This window comes from Haliotis cracherodii, unplaced genomic scaffold (assembly GCF_022045235.1).
Source record: "Haliotis cracherodii isolate W230 unplaced genomic scaffold, xgHalCrac1.p SCAF_4, whole genome shotgun sequence".
Taxonomy (NCBI): Eukaryota; Metazoa; Mollusca; class Gastropoda; order Lepetellida; family Haliotidae; genus Haliotis; species Haliotis cracherodii.
The window spans coordinates 30,479,197-30,495,690 of record NW_027266297.1 but is presented as its reverse complement, the minus strand read 5'-3'; the positions used below and the strand labels follow the sequence as shown (position 1 = coordinate 30,495,690).

The window sequence follows — 16,494 nt, the reverse complement described above, 5'->3', positions numbered from 1 at the left end:
CAAAGTGACTTACCCGAATGTTTTTTGTTAAAGCCAATTTTTAAATTGATATTCAATTTTCATCAACATGTGTGTGAAAGGATTGAAGTAAAATATCCCTTGATGACTAAAAATGCTGAAAATATTGTCAAATTAGAAACATAATTGAAATTAATTGAATGATGTGATTGTCAAAACTAATTTGAATTTTCCAAAAATGTGACAGTTGCCATGGTAACATGATGAATTTCTATCAATATTGAATACAAACTGCAAAGATTGGGTGCAGACCTGTAGAATGTTCATTGAAAGTTTACATCTAAGATTTGTAAAATTTAATTATGAAGAAGAAAATCAGCAAGTTTTCAATTAGCTCAACACTAAAAAATGTAATGCAATAATGAGACCACACCTATCAAAATACAAAGTGTTGAAAGCATCAAATCCACAAATCCCTCACATATGTCCGAGAAGGGAACGGTCATAATTCAGTCATATTCATTCCGGAAGCATATATATACCAAACTGGTAATTGCCCTCCTGAACCGATTGAGTAGTTACCTTGTATCTATAGTCATGTATTATTGAAAACTTTATCACACACATATATATGCATTCCTGCATTCAACTTCTTGCACAAGCATGTGTACTGAGCCAATGCCTAGAGTCTGTCACAGACCCTGACTCATGACCCAGAGAACACCTGCCTGATACACTTTGGCATCAGTCAAATTTGACATCAAGACAACGGGAGCCATGTTCTTTATCATTATTTGGTATCTATCAGTATGTCCATGTATGGGTCATGCAACAGAACCTAGCGCTGTATTAAACTCTGTGATGGCTTGTGTCCTGTTAAGAATATTCCTGCCATTGTACCACACATTGTATCCATGTTAAAACTTAACCTGGGTTATCGGACTGACAAAGGCGCCCCACCACCCTACTGAAGTCAAACTTCCAGCTTTATCAAGAGATAAACCTGTTTTGAAATTTGAGTTCGTCTTAGTGTAGTTTCGATACCTATCATTATAATTTAGAACCAAGCACTTTTGTGAACAGTACAGTTTTGATGGCTTATCGGCAGATGAAATTGATAAATTCATATGCACAGCATAATTAGGCTTAATTTTGAGGTATCAAATGGAAATTTGAACCGCTCAGATGCATCAAATGGAAATTTGATACCCCATTTTAACCAATCAGAATCAAGTATTCTTCAGTGTCGTGTCATACACAATGCATACTTAAATGACATCTTTGAATAAAACTTCCACTGATTTATCCACCTGAACTAGAAATAAAAGAGAGCAGTGAAACCACCTCATCTGTTTCATATTGAGATCTATGCTAAAAGATTCAGAGTGACAATAAAGTATCCACAAGACTATGACAAGAGGGATGACTTCAACTTTCCATATGTTTCCATATGTTCGACCCTGTGGTTAAGTGAGGGAGTGAATATAGTTTTACGCCGCTTTTAGCAATATTCCAGCACTATCAACATAGTGGACACCAGAAACTTCTAGGCCTCCCTGTGGCAGAACAAGTCCCCGGAAGCTATGTTTGTCATATCAAAAGAGCCTACTGAAATCAGATTCAGATGATCACAATAAGAGAATTGGCTGTTTGTTATTATATCGGGGGGTTGTGGATTATAGCTGGTGCTCTCAATCAGCACTTGACTATTTTGACACTGTGCTGATACGATACAAAATGACAGTAACTGACTAACATAAATTATAACCTTTGATATAAAAATCATGAAGTCATTTTGAAAACTGTCAACCATGTATATGATACAACACTGTATTATAATAATGTCAGCCAAGAGTACACATAAAGAAAATAATGCACACACGAATCTTCAGATGTCCAGAAAGCTTTGTGACCAATCACATCCCTAACCACTTAGCTCCAGGCAAGACTTCCACTGATTGCAGTATAAATGGAACAAATTACGTCCTTGGTCTCCGAAGAACTCCTCCACAAAACTGAACAGAACCAGTTCCTTATCTCAGAATCTAACAACTCCCATCACTCAATTTGACCAAAATTGATGTCTCCACAAACACCTACATCTCCCAACATTTCATAGCCATTTGTAAGCAGCTTACAGCAATAATGCCCTGTCTGAAACAATTACTGGCCACAGACTTGTATAGCAGATACATACAGATGGATATAATAGATATGACAATAGGTGAATATGAAGGATATGACAACAGGCGAATATAACAGATATATACAAAAGACCCTTCCTCTCACAAAAAGGACTTCGCTTTTGACTAGGTCCTCCACATGTACAGTGCTCCTGTGCTGACAAACCTGTCTCCCCATCGATCAATAAATCGCCAGTGCCTCCAAATCAGGATTTCCCATTTTGACATTTTTCCTTGCAACTTGTAATGATGCCAAATTATCACCATTCTCTTCATTCCTGCAGAGGAAACCAGGGTTTGTGATAGAACGTTCAAGTTGAATCTTCCTTCCACCTTGAGTCTAAGATGGATGTAGGGTCCTTAAAAATACAGACTGGGGTTGAATCCCGACTGGGACAAATCTGCGCCTCTGGCTGCTGACTTAACCATGGGGAAGCGAGACATATTTGGCTGAACAAAGGATAGTTAATTATACAAGTGTTCTGCCCCAAGAGGGACTACGGCCAAGATGCTCTGTAATAAATTGGTCCTGGAATTAATTTTCATATCAAATATTTGAAAAAGCTCACTTTCAAGTGTCATATTATTTTTTTTTGTAAAGGCTGAAGTTTTCAACTTTCTTAAAAAAAATGGCATTATCTTATCTATAATAGAGAGAGAAAGAGCGCAGATTGGTTGGGTTTTTTTTCAAAGCAATCTGTTTGATGAAAGATGAGTGCAAATGTCTTACTGAGACCCCCAGGCATCAGGTTGCAGACAAACAGCATCTCGTGCTGCTATCACTCATGTACTTGGGGTACACACTGACACCAGCATCATAACTACCTTAGGTGTGGGCGTGGGCGTGGGCGTGGGCGTGGGCGTGCGTGAGGGCGTGCTTGCATGAGTGGGTAGGTAGGTTGTTTCCAGATCCTGATGGGGATGTAAGACAGTGACTGGAAGAGGGGATGATGAGGGATTCAGACAAAAAAGAGATTGAATGGCACGGTTGTTTTATAAGCCTCAAGATGAATGACTGACTGCAAAGGTTGTTTTATAAGCCTTAAGAAGAGAAAAAATAACAGATTGGCAAGGTTGTTTTATAAGCCTTAAGAAGAGAAAAAATAACAGATTGGCAAGGTTGTTTTATATGCCTTAAGAAGAGAAAAAATAACAGATTGGCAAGGTTGTTTTATAAGCCTTAAGAAGAGAAAAAGTAACAGATTGGCAAGGTTGTTTCATGAGCCTCAAGAGGCGTAACTGAATGCAAAGGTTGTTTTAAGTTTCAAGAAGAGAAAAAATAACTAATTGGCAAGGTTGTTTTATAAGACTTTTCTTAAGAAGAGAAAAAGTAACAGATTGCCAAAGTTGTTTCATGAGCTTCAAGAGGCGTAACTGAATGCAAAGGTTGTTTTATAAGCCTCAGTGTGTGAGTGAGTGAGTGAGTGAGTGAGTATGGTTTTACGCCGCTTTTAGCAATATTCCAGCAATATCACGGCGGGGGTCACCAGAAATGGGCTTCACACATTGTACCCATGTCGGGAATCGAAACCCGGGTCTTCGGCGTGATGAGCGAACGCTTTAACCACTAGGCTACCCAACCGCCCCTTTTATAAGCCTCAAAAAGAGACAAAATAACCAATTGGCAAGGTTGTTTTATAAGCCTCAATTGAAAAAACATAACCGATTGGCAAGGTGGTTTTATAAGCTTCAAGAAGAGAACAAAGCAACAGATTGGCAAGGTTGTTTTATATGCCTCAAGAAGAGAAAAAGTAACAGACTGGCAAGGTTGTTTTATATGCCTCAAGAAGAGAAAAAGTAACAGACTGGCAAGGTTGTTTTATATGCCTCAAGAAGAGAAAAAGTAACAGACTGGCAAGGTTGTTTTATATGCCTCAAGAAGAGAAAAAGTAACAGATTGGCAAGGTTGTTTTATATGGCTCAAGAAGAGAAAAAGTAACAAACTGGCAAGGTTGTTTTATATGCCTCAAGAAGAGAAAAAGGAACAGACTGGCAAGGTTGTTTTATAAGCCTCAACTTATGTGACCAGCATCAAACCCAGACAGTGACAGACACCCACACCAACCACTCCCCCACACCCCCAGCTACAGATGCTGCCTTAGTAACTGACTCCCCTCTGCTACACATCACTACACCATATCTTGCCTGCACAGGAGCAGCGCCATCACTGAAGCCTTCTAACATGATTAACAAACACCAACAGGATCCTCCCTCCAGATCAGATTCCAAATATTGTACAGCTTCCCTGACACTGTTCATGCCTAATTCATAGACTAACCATTGAAAGTAATAAACGTGTGGATTAGTCAATGAAATATTGACCTTCAAATCATTATCCTAGATAGGAATATTACTGATCAGCCAACAAATAACCTTATCAAAGAGATTTAGCCACTTCCTGAGCTGAACAAATTAGATCAGTGATTATACTTTGTATCAGTTTATCAGTAATCAGGTTAGGCGACTAATTGATTGACAGTGACAGCAAAAGGATATGATTTATATATATATGAAAATGATTAATATTATTAATTTGGTGGCTGCAATATTCCCTGATATGAAATCATATTTTTAGTAATATTTCATTACAAGAAATCAAGCTGTAATATACAGTACTGTACATTTTTCATTATTTTGTCATTATTAATAACTTTTCACACTTTCATATGTCCAGATTATTTGTTTAACAATTGATCAAATCACCAATTTCGCATCAATAATTCATTTTTTGATTTTTCCATCAGAATTTTATTATTACATTTTGAAATGTCATGGATAAATATCTGTTCCACATTTTGATGTGGTCCTTGACTTTAAAGATTTTAACTCAGAATCTAATCTTTTACCTTCCAAATGAAAACCCATGAAAACCAAATATAGACGTCAGAAAGTATCCAAAAGCTCATACCCGCATTTCTTACTGGCACGCATCTGATGTCATTGAGCAAACAATTCTCTCCGAGTACGCAGACTTCCATGGTAACCAAATTTCAGCAAATTTACCCTTGCAACCAAGACTGTCATATTTGCTGTTCTATGATTTTCAGGGAGAAACTTGTGAAGATCTAATTCTTTCTCGGTCTCATGGTATCTGTTTCCAATCATCAGTTCAAGATCTGTTATGAAACCTGTTACTCTCACATTGCGACGCATCTCTTGTGGGCAAGCAATGAAATGAAATTTACGATGTCTGTAATCCAAATTTACAACATTCAGAAACATGTCCTGCTTCTATTACAGTCATGAAGCTGCTTAGTGATGTGTTTTGTGGTTACAAAGTGTTCATATCACACAGAAAAGAAGTTTAATATTTCGAATTTGGAGATTGACAATAATACTGCAACCAGTTCATATGACAGACATGAGTGCTGCAAGCGAAACTAATCCATGTGCTTACATATCTCAGCTTGGTATTTCATCTCGGTTAAAAGTATTTTCAAAATGTCAATGTCTTTGCTTAGAAGCAACAATGTGTCAGTTTTCAGTTAATTAAGTATCACATGACAGCAAGCTTGTGCTAAAGTGAGTATTATGTAACTTATTATGCTGGACATTCATCTTGTATGTGTTACAGATTACTTTGGCCCAATCCTTCACTGTGAGTGAGTGAGTGAGTGAGTGAGTGAGTGAGTGAGTGAGTGAGGAGGATTTTACACCGCTTTTAACAATTTCCCAGCAATACTAGAAATGGGCTCAGCGCCACATGCTTATATACATGTAAACACACACTGACATCTGGTCTGGGTTCTTACCACAAACACAGAACACATGGGTTCTCTTCCCCGACCACCTGGTCCTCTACAGTGGGTTCTTACCACAAACACAGAAAACATGGGTTCTTTCTTCCCCAACTACCTGGTCTTCTATAGTGGGTTCTTACCACAAACACAGAACACATGGGTTCTTTCTTCCCCAACCACCTGGTCCTCTATAGTGGGTTCTTACCACAAACACAGAACACATGGGTTCTTTCTTCCCCAACCACCTGGTCCTCTATAGTGGGTTCTTACCACAAACACAGAACACATGGGTTCTCTCTTCCCCAACCACCTGGTCCTCTATAGTGGGTTCTTACCACAAACACAGAACACATGGGTTCTTTCTTCCCCAACCACCTGGTCCTCTATAGTGGGTTCTTACCACAAACACAGAACACATGGGTTCTTTCTTCCCCAACCACCTGGTCCTCTATAGTGGGTTCTTACCACAAACACAGAACACATGGGTTCTTTCTTCCCCAACCACCTGGTCCTCTATAGTGGGTTCTTACCACAAACACAGAACACATGGGTTCTTTCTTCCCCAACCACCTGGTCCTCTATAGTGGGTTCTTACCACAAACACAGAACACATGGGTTCTTTCTTCCCCAACCACCTGGTCCTCTATAGTGGGTTCTTACCACAAACACAGAACACATGGGTTCTTTCTTCCCCAACCACCTGGTCCTCTATAGTGGGTTCTTACCACAAACACAGAACACATGGGTTCTTTCTTCCCCAACCACCTGGTCCTCTATAGTGGGTTCTTACCACAAACACAGAACACATGGGTTCTTTCTTCCCCAACCACCTGGTCCTCTATAGTGGGTTCTTACCACAAACACAGAACACATGGGTTCTTTCTTCCCCAACCACCTGGTCCTCTATAGTGGGTTCTTACCACAAACACAGAACACATGGGTTCTTTCTTCCCCAACCACCTGGTCCTCTATAGTGGGTTCTTACCACAAACACAGAACACATGGGTTCTTTCTTCCCCAACCACCTGGTCCTCTATAGTGGGTTCTTACCACAAACACAGAACACATGGGTTCTTTCTTCCCCAACCACCTGGTCCTCTATAGTGGGTTCTTACCACAAACGCAGAACACATGGGTTCTTTCTTCCCCAACCACCTGGTCCTCTATAGTGGGTTCTTACCACAAACACAGAACACATGTGACCTTTATCAAGTGAGGTGAGGTGTGGCTGCTTGTACTAGTCCAGACGAATGCTGGTTTTAAAGGGCCAGCCAGCTGAGATACCATGCCACAGTTTAACATGGATATCACACTCAACACGGTATACTGACTCCGACCAACCGACCAGTCCTTCTTTTAGCCACTTCATGCCGAGCATCAGGCAGGATAACAACAAGTACCATCTTTTAACATCTATACGTATAACATGAACGGGGATTAAACCTTCCGCTCACAGAGGCGGACACACATCCAAAACCCAACAATATAATCCAACAAAAGCCAATATAGTTAATTCCACATGTGTGATATATTTTGGCTGTTAGCATTCAAAGCACTACATAGCATATTCAGCGTTGTTTGCTTTCAACTCAGCCCAATTCCCTGTAATCATTGAACATTGTCCTTCCGGGGTACTCCCCAGTCTGGACCTCTACAATAATATACAAACTTAGAGCAACAGCTCACCACGTTAGATAGTCCTTAATCGATTTCCTTTTCAAAATAAACAGACCAAAATGACTGGCAAAATGTGATATCTCAACCCAAAACCAATACTCGACACTCTCATAAACAACAACAATCAGAGGAGTACCCTTTATTTTGAAGATGATGAATTTCTAAAACATCTATCTCAACCTAAAATTAAATAAACTTGAAGCCAATGCTACTCTCCTTACCGCAACATCTATTGCTGCTAAGCACAACATATCATGTTCCAGTGTATTTAATCATGCACCAGTGAGAGGGCCCCCTGACTTCCCAATCCCCACAAGGACCTTCCACATGCAATGAACACTTGAAATGTACGAGAATCAATTTCATTGTTTGAGGAGGAAGCAAATGAAGTTGAATTAACTTCTAATTTTAAGCAGTATGGGAGTCAAACCTTGTCGCCATGGGAATCAATGTTTTGAAATTGAACTTCTCTTTTTAGTTTGTTGGTTTTTTAGCTTTTTTAAAATCCTCCACTTCGTGTGCATGCTCAGTTGGCGTAAAAAACAAATCTCCTTGCCAAATTAGCTAGTTAAGTCGAAATCCAAGTTTGAAATTCAGAGACATTGCTTTCTCATCTCTTCTGAAACTTACAGGTGTTCATATGGTTGCGACTACACAAGATAGATGGATTGCAACCCTTGATCAATAGCTTGTCAACAATTATTGCACCATGTGTAACTTTTAATTAAAGAAGTCTTAAAATAATCATTAAGTTCTTATCGAATTATGTTAAGAAAGTTACAGAATCATTTAAGCAAAGAGTCATAAAGTTTCTGAAACTTTTAATGAGAATGGGAAGAAGTTGCCTCTGTAAACTAGGAGAAACAGTCTCAGACTGTACATTCCAGCAAGTATGTGGTAACTGTCGGGATTAAAGTGTTCACTGTTCAAAATGTTGAAAACCCAGGCTCAATTCCCGACATGGGAACCTCTGTGAGCCTGTATGTGGAGATCCCCGTCATGATAATGCTGGAGTATTCCTTATAGTGATCAACAACCACGCACACTAAAATCATAAATACATTTTTAATTTTGTTGTTGTTGTAACATTGCTCTCACCAATATTTCAGCTATATGATTGCAGGTCTGTAAATAATGGAGTCTATAGGCCAGACAATCCAGTGATTGACATCATAAGCATTGATCTATGCAATGGGTATATAATGACATGCATGAACCAAGTCAGCAAGCCTGACCACCTATTCCCGTTGCTTCTTAAGAAGACAACAAGAACACTTAATATAATCATATTTTTATTTCTTTACATTAGATCCACTTAACATATAATTTGTTTTGAAATGGCAAAACAAACAAACCAGTTCTTCATAAATGGAACCCCGAACATTGAACACATGAAGTGTGTATGGATAACAACTTCTGTAATGTTGGTAACAACGTTTCTGGACAATGTATTGTCCCTTCTTCAGATGAAATGCCTAACAAAGACTTGATTAGACCCAACACTTGTTTCAGATCTTGGACTGTCATGCCCCATTCATCAGGTGAAATGCTTATCAAAAAAATTGATTAGACCCCAAAACTTGATGCCTATCTGGGAGCAAGGGGTAAAAAAGTTCAAAAGTCAGCTCGTAGGATGCTGACTATTACAGAAAATATACAGTATTTTTAACTTCTGCTGCTGGAGGAGACGTAGATCATGTTTAATAGACTGTGCAATGAAGCTGGTAGCAGCAGGGCCAAGTCGGCCAACGGTAAACCTTTCCCATGCATATTTACACTGCTATGGAATCAATGGAACAATAGAAGGCCAGCAAAATCTTAAATCAAAGATGAAACGTCTGCACCAACATTTCCCGAAACCCATTTTATTTCATCATTTTCTCTGTATGTACCCTGAAACTATTACAGGCTGTTTTGACCATATTTAGTAACTATCCAAAGTGAAATGTATGAGAAAGGAGTAAGACAGATCGATCGGAAACAGACTGTCAACCAGGCATGAGACCTTGTGAAACGAAACTGATTACCATGTGAGACTTTACCGTTTCTTTGTACTGGAAAAGAAGATGATTCTCAGACGAGACGTAAACACACCAGTCTTAGTGCGATGTTGTGCTTCCGACACGGGTTGCATTACTCGATTGATTCAAAAGTGGTCAAACATTGGGTGAAAACGGTATCGATACTTTGGCTGCTATTTCAGACACATAATATTCTCGGGAAGTAGCCAGGGTCCTTTTATGTGGGGACAGAATTGACTATGACTTTCTTGATATTCAATCCTTGCGACTTTTTTAATACCGTGATCGACCACTTGCCCAAAATTCCTTTCGATCGTGCTGTTTTTCAAACAGACAATTATTCCCAATGTCTGAATAATCACTTGAGCACCGGATTCTGAATAAACACGGCATATTTGATCACTTCATTGTCAATCCACCATGAGCTTTTTACCATTTGACTAAGCATAGCCCAGAATTTTGACTCAAATATCCAAAACCCAGTTAGATTTGGATGAATTGTGATATCTGTTTGCATAGAACCCATGATCAACAGGGAGGGAGTGCCGTCTCGATGATCACGAGCCAAATCTGGTGCCTATTGAACTATCGGTAATTTCCCGCTTTCCTAAAGACGGATAGAGGCAGGGCCTTGCGGTCGACGCCTGCCTTTTCACCGACATTTGTTATTGACTTGTGGAGCTCAGGACGACCATCGAGGCGATTCTCGACAAATCAAGGCTTCCACATCCACCATTATCAAAAACACTTCCTGCCAAGCTTTTCCAACAAAGCTACACAAATCCCTCCCTTGTCCATATAACGGTCACTGGGCTGGTCACCCTCAACAGTCTAAATACTCCCTTGGTGATTCTCCAAATTGATTGGGAATAAAGAACGTAAAATTATGCCATCAGGACTTCCCTACTGCCTCCAAAAGCACCAGCTAAAGAAAACAAACATTGACTGGACAGAATTCTATTACGAGATCCTTCATAGATTCTACCTCTGAATTCAACAGTAATTTGCTATCCATAGTTAGACTGTTATCGCAATCAAAAACCATTGATCTATTTAGAGGCGGCAAAAGGCTTTTATCTACTTGTCCACAGGACACGCTAGAATGATACATTATACAGCACAGCTTACAAATCTTACTGAGGAAATCCCTCCATTTTACCCATGATGCATCTGGATACTGTGTGTCTCCTGCTTCAATTAGTGTCTTATTCTCCAACAAAAAGCCTTTTAGAAATCGTAACTGGTATTTTCTCTTCCTTGTAATGCCTACAATCTCTCAGACAGACCCTTGGGTAGGTGGCTAAGTATAACTTGATGTTATTCTGAATCAGTTTGATACAGCCATTCTTGACCTGAGGTTCAAGCAAATATTTCAAAGGCAATTACTTCAAACTTGCATTACAAAGCTGAAGGAGAACATAACAATACTTCCTGAAATGGTTCAAAGCTTGAAAAAATGGAAGAGTATTTTTTCAGTCATGAAATTAAAATGTTCTATTTCAGTGGCCTATCTATTATGACTGTCACCTGTAAAAAATGACATGCTGTGATTTATCATGCTTACGTTACCTCTGGTTGAAGTAGAAAAATGACATCTATCATAGGATAAACAAGACAGGGAGTCAGATATCAACAGAGATATTTCTTTTTAACTTCCATCGAGGGAGATATTAGTTATTGACCTAATAACCAATATACTATACTACTGAGGTCTCTACATCTCATTTACATCAGTACTGTCTTCACCTCAACGAAGAATGAGTGAATGAATATTGTTTTACGCCACATCAGCAATTTTCCAGCTATTCGCGTTCACCTCAACCAAGATGATGAAGATCGTTTCTATCATATATATGTTTATTGTTGTATTGAATTATGAAGTCAGCTCTTATGACCAGCATAGGTTGCTGGGGACCTAAGAGTGTATGTTTGTTTGTTTGTTGTTTGACGCCGCACACAGCAATATTCCAACTAAATGACAGCGATCTATAAATAATTGAATCTGGACTAAACAATCCAGTGATTGATGTCATGAGCATCGTTCCATGCAATTAGGATACAGTGACATTCATCAACCAAGTCAGCAAACCTGAACACCCGATCCGGTTAGTCGCTTCTTACAACAAGCATAGTCGCCTTTTATGGCAAGCATGGGTTGCTAAAGACCTATTCTACCCCGGATCTTCACGGGCCTCTTCCGACCTGCACAGATTGCTGGGGACGAGAGTTCCTGATCATGAGGAATCCTGACTCAAGCAAGAGGTAGTAGGTAGGAGACACCTCTTTTGTCATAACAGATGGAAGATGCCTTCTTGATTAAAAATAAATTTATAAAGAAAGTTGGTGGCTTTGGAAAAACCTTTCTGTATAAGAATAATTATCATGATGGAATATATGCTTGTTAGATGGAACCCTGGCCTTTCTCAATTCCAAACATTGGCAAACAATCTGTTTATGTTACTTTGCAAAAATCTTGCAAAGGAGAATCAGTTGAATTGTAATGATGTGAAAAATCTCAAGGCTATGCCATAATACAAATGGCAGGAAAACAAAAATACCTCCTACTTTAAGTTGATGTAATTCTGGCCTTTGAAAAGATGCACTATGCACATGTCATCCCGAAATGTGTTCTTGTCAATTACCAGACTACCCGAAATGCATCCCTTCTAATTCTATCACATTCCTAACAATGCACGTTAATTTCACCATGATGATTTCGGAATCCACTCCAGGGAGCCAAAACCAACACAAGCTATAGTATGTCCATATGCACAGAATAAATGTTAACTTGTAAATTATACCCGATTTTAAACGATTTACTGTAGTAATCCCTAGAGGATATGATCACCAACATATGTCTATATCCAACACAATGGACGTCATCCATCAGTGCTTCTCCCACAGTAATGATGCTTGTAGTTTCCTACATTCAATGATAAAGGAACCCCAATGTCCTGACAGATAATGCATCTATTTCATTATTTATTGTTTACGTATCGTGATAAATAAGCAAATTACCCGATCATCTTTTGTTGTAATGCGATTTTTTCGGAGGTCACAACGATCGTGAAAACAGTTAGGTATCACATTTGTGCATTACTGTTAATCCTTGTATATGAGAACAAGAGCTGAGTATACAATGGTGTCTGCACTCAATTTATTACTAATTGATTGTGATGATACAACACAGACTTGTTGATTGACGGTTGTATGGATACAATGCATGAGTCATATACAAGTTTATAAGGTATCTATTTTGTCGCTATTGCAACCATACCTTGGCAACAGCCATCAAGAATCACCAAATGATCAAAAGAAAACCAAAATGTCCTGCTAATAGAATATGTGAGTGAAAGGGTTTTATGCCACTTAAAACAATATTCCAGTATTATCATGGAAGGACACACCAGAATATTGCTTCACCCATTGAACCCATTTTGGGAATTAAACCCAGGTCTTCAATGGGATGAGCTACTGCTTTACCCACTAGGCTACCTCATGGCTCCTCCTGCCCCTGGGAGCTGGTGTTAACCACTGACCCTGTAAGTAATGGAGTCTGTACCAGACAATCCAGTGATTGACATCACGAACAATTGGGATACAATGACATGCATCAACCAAGTCAGGGAGCCTGACCACCCGATCCTGTTAGTCACCTCTTACGACTCGCATTGTCGCCTTTCGCGGCAAGCATGGGTTGCTGAAGACCTATTCAAACCGGATCTTCAGGGGTTCATCAGTTTGCGTGTGTGAGTTTGGCTTTACACTCCACTATTCCACTCATATGATGGTGGAGGATCAAAGTTTGATTTCCAGTGTCGACAACAAGCATGAGTTCTATTCTCCTTCAAAATCCCCAACAACCAATAGGAGGATGCCAACAGGAGGATGCCAACAGGAGGATGCCAACAGGAGGATGTCAACAGGAGGATGCCAACAGGAGGATGCCAACAGGAGGATGTCAACAGGAGGATATCAACAGGAGGATGCCAACAGGAGGATGTCAACAGGAGGGTGTCAACAGGAGGATGCCAACAGGAGGATGTCAACAGGAGGATGCCAACAGGAGGATGTCAACAGGAGGATGCCAACAGGAGGATGTCAACAGGAGGATGCCAACAGGAGGATGTCAACAGGAGGATGCCAACAGGAGGATGCCAACAGGAGGATGTCAACAGGAGGATGTCAACAGGAGGATGCCAACAGGAGGATGGCAACAGGAGGATGCCAACAGGAGGATGTCAACAGGAGGATGCATGGTCAGAGCAACATACTGCTCGAAGTCAGCTATCTATGATGTCTTCTGTCTTTTGTAAGATAGGTATACTACAACAGTCAATTACTGGACCAAATTAACACTTTACTTTGAAGAAATATGGGCAATGCTTCAAAGTTTTGCATAAAATTACCACAAATGAATCATCTACAAAAATGTCTATTTTTTCATATTTCCTTTATTTTCTACCAAGTTTGTTTGTTGTTTAACGCCACACTCAACAATACTCCAGCTGTATGATGGCGGTCTGTAAGTAGGCGAACCAGCATAGGTTGCAAGGGACAAGTCTAACAAGGAATCACTATGTGGTTTCATCCCAATTACATCTTTTAATGTCTCTATGGGCTCCCCCAAGGATATATACATGTATATGTGTAATATATAATATAAGTCATACCCATTGCCAACTGAATGTGCAGCAAAATAAATCATCTTTACTGACTCGAGTCCTTGACAATGGAATCAGTGTATTTACAACCTGTCACGTTTCTTGCCAACAACTGATATGGACTATGGTGTTATTTAATTGTACAATACACAACTGCCTTGTTTAACCCGATGGAAATATCCGCATGAGAATACAAATGTCGTTGTCTATGAAAGTTTCATGTCGTTCCTACATGAGGTCAAGCCTCACCACATACATATTTATCTTTTCTTATATTACACAAACATGGATTTGTGTGAATATAGTAAATATTTATGAACACATTATGTAACAGTTTCACTTTAGTGGGACTTTCAATTGCATGATAAATATGGATGTATATCTTCCATGATGATAATTACAAATATGGCCATAAAACTGATTTCAATTACAAAATATCAGTATGCATTGGAAATAACCGAGATTGTATACATATATCAGTCACTTAAGGTAATTGCATATTATGCAGCTGTTATGCAAGATGCATTCTTGTTCAAAAGTTAACAGCTGTTGAAAATGAATCCAAACTAGATGTGTAAGATAATACATAGATATGTAATAATACATGCAATATTTGACACATGTAATACATCAGCATAGCAACAATGAGAAACCACAAGTTTGAGTACAAACTTACAAGTGACAATCTGGTGATGTCCATTACAGACACACAACCTAGCTGTCACTTACATGAGTGAGTGAGTGAGTGAGTGAGTGAGTGAGTGAGTGAGTGAGTGAGTGAGGTGGATTTTACACCGCTTTTAACAATTTCCCAGCAATACCATGCGAAGTCACTGCACAGTTGTGTCCCCTAGGTGTGAAAGGATCTAATTAATGATTGTGGATTTGAATCCCAGATGTACTGATAACGATCTTTGGTGAGTGAGTGAGTGAGTGAGGTGGATTTTACACCGCTTTTAACAATTTCCCAGCAATACAACGCGAAGTCACTGTACAGTTGTGTCACCTAGGTGTGAAAGGATCTAATTAATGATTGTGGCTGAGTGAGTGAAAGCCACCTTAAACTGTATTACAGTAATAAAGTGAGTGAGTACGGTTTTACGCCGCTTTTAGCAATATTCCAGCAATATCACAGCGGGGGACACTACAAATGGGCTTCACACATTGTACCCATGTCGGGAATCGAACCCGGGTCTTCAGCGTGACGAAAATCTAGAAACATCATGTCAAACAAGGATTTGAACCCATGATCACACATTTCTGCATGCCCATGGACGGTGAATTGTGGTGCCTTAAATAAATGAGCCACCAGTGCCTCTTGTCATAGATATACATGCCAGATTCCTCCCTATTATTAATAATTACTTTATTCGACGTAATAAGCGCCCACGGCAATATTTGCTAATATATTGGCTAGTGAACAATCCCAATTAGCACCCCTTCCGATTGATCAATGTACACAAGACTTATTTATTCGTGTATAATATGCATGCGTGTGTTATATGCACCCTAAATTATGGGCAATTAATTTCAGGAAAAATATATCTGTCGTATATAAACAGTTCATAAACCACGAAATTTATCTTTTTCCACCAAAAAGATATTCTAATAAGAGCCCCCTATTTCTAATTACGTCGAATACGGTATCCTTGGTTTGTCCGTACCACTGTTTCACAAAAGCATGATTCACATTGATCCGACTTCCAAAATGTTAGGATTATGGGCTTAACATATTCCCACCATAAAAATTTGGAAACAGAACCCAGGTCTTGGGTGTGGTGGGTGAACACACTAACCACTGGGCTAACCACCATTAGAACACGCCTGGGCATTTGTTCTTGGGTTACGTGTATTACAAGTATAACTAGATAACCCCTCGACACTTCATAGAACAGTGCTGCTCAAGCTGCATGTTCCCCGGGATTTACACAGACGCCCGAGCCGTGGATTTGAGTGAAAAACAGAAACGCGGTGTTTGCACAACCATCTAGCTATATACACACGTATGCTCTTCGTTGGACTCAGGTATCAACGACACATAGGGGACAACTGTACCGCTATATACCTTTAACCTATTGTGACACATCCAAATCTACCAGAAAAACATTATGATGATGTCCTGCTATTGTTATTGTATTTGATTCTGAGCCAGGAATTCACTCTGAATGTGCATTTTGACAAGGAAAACTGACATAACTATAGGTCATTATGCAAAATTATAAAGAGATAATATATTTACAATAACATGGTT

The 16,494-nt window shown here is 39.4% G+C and overlaps 1 protein-coding gene across 5 annotated transcripts in view; it reads right to left on the bottom strand.

Moving 5' to 3' along the window:
* The window catches only part of LOC139478555 (choline transporter-like protein 1), a 260,716-nt gene that overhangs the window by 114,203 nt on the left and 130,019 nt on the right, over nucleotides 1-16,494 (bottom strand). The window contains exon 1 of one of the 5 annotated variants that reach the window (XM_071261065.1): nucleotides 2,967-2,985. The exons of the other annotated variants lie outside the window; for them this stretch is intronic. The gene's annotated coding sequence lies outside the window, so the exon portion shown is untranslated. Of the gene's footprint in view, nucleotides 1-2,966; nucleotides 2,986-16,494 lie in introns of those variants that run through there. 5 annotated transcript variants of the gene reach the window in all.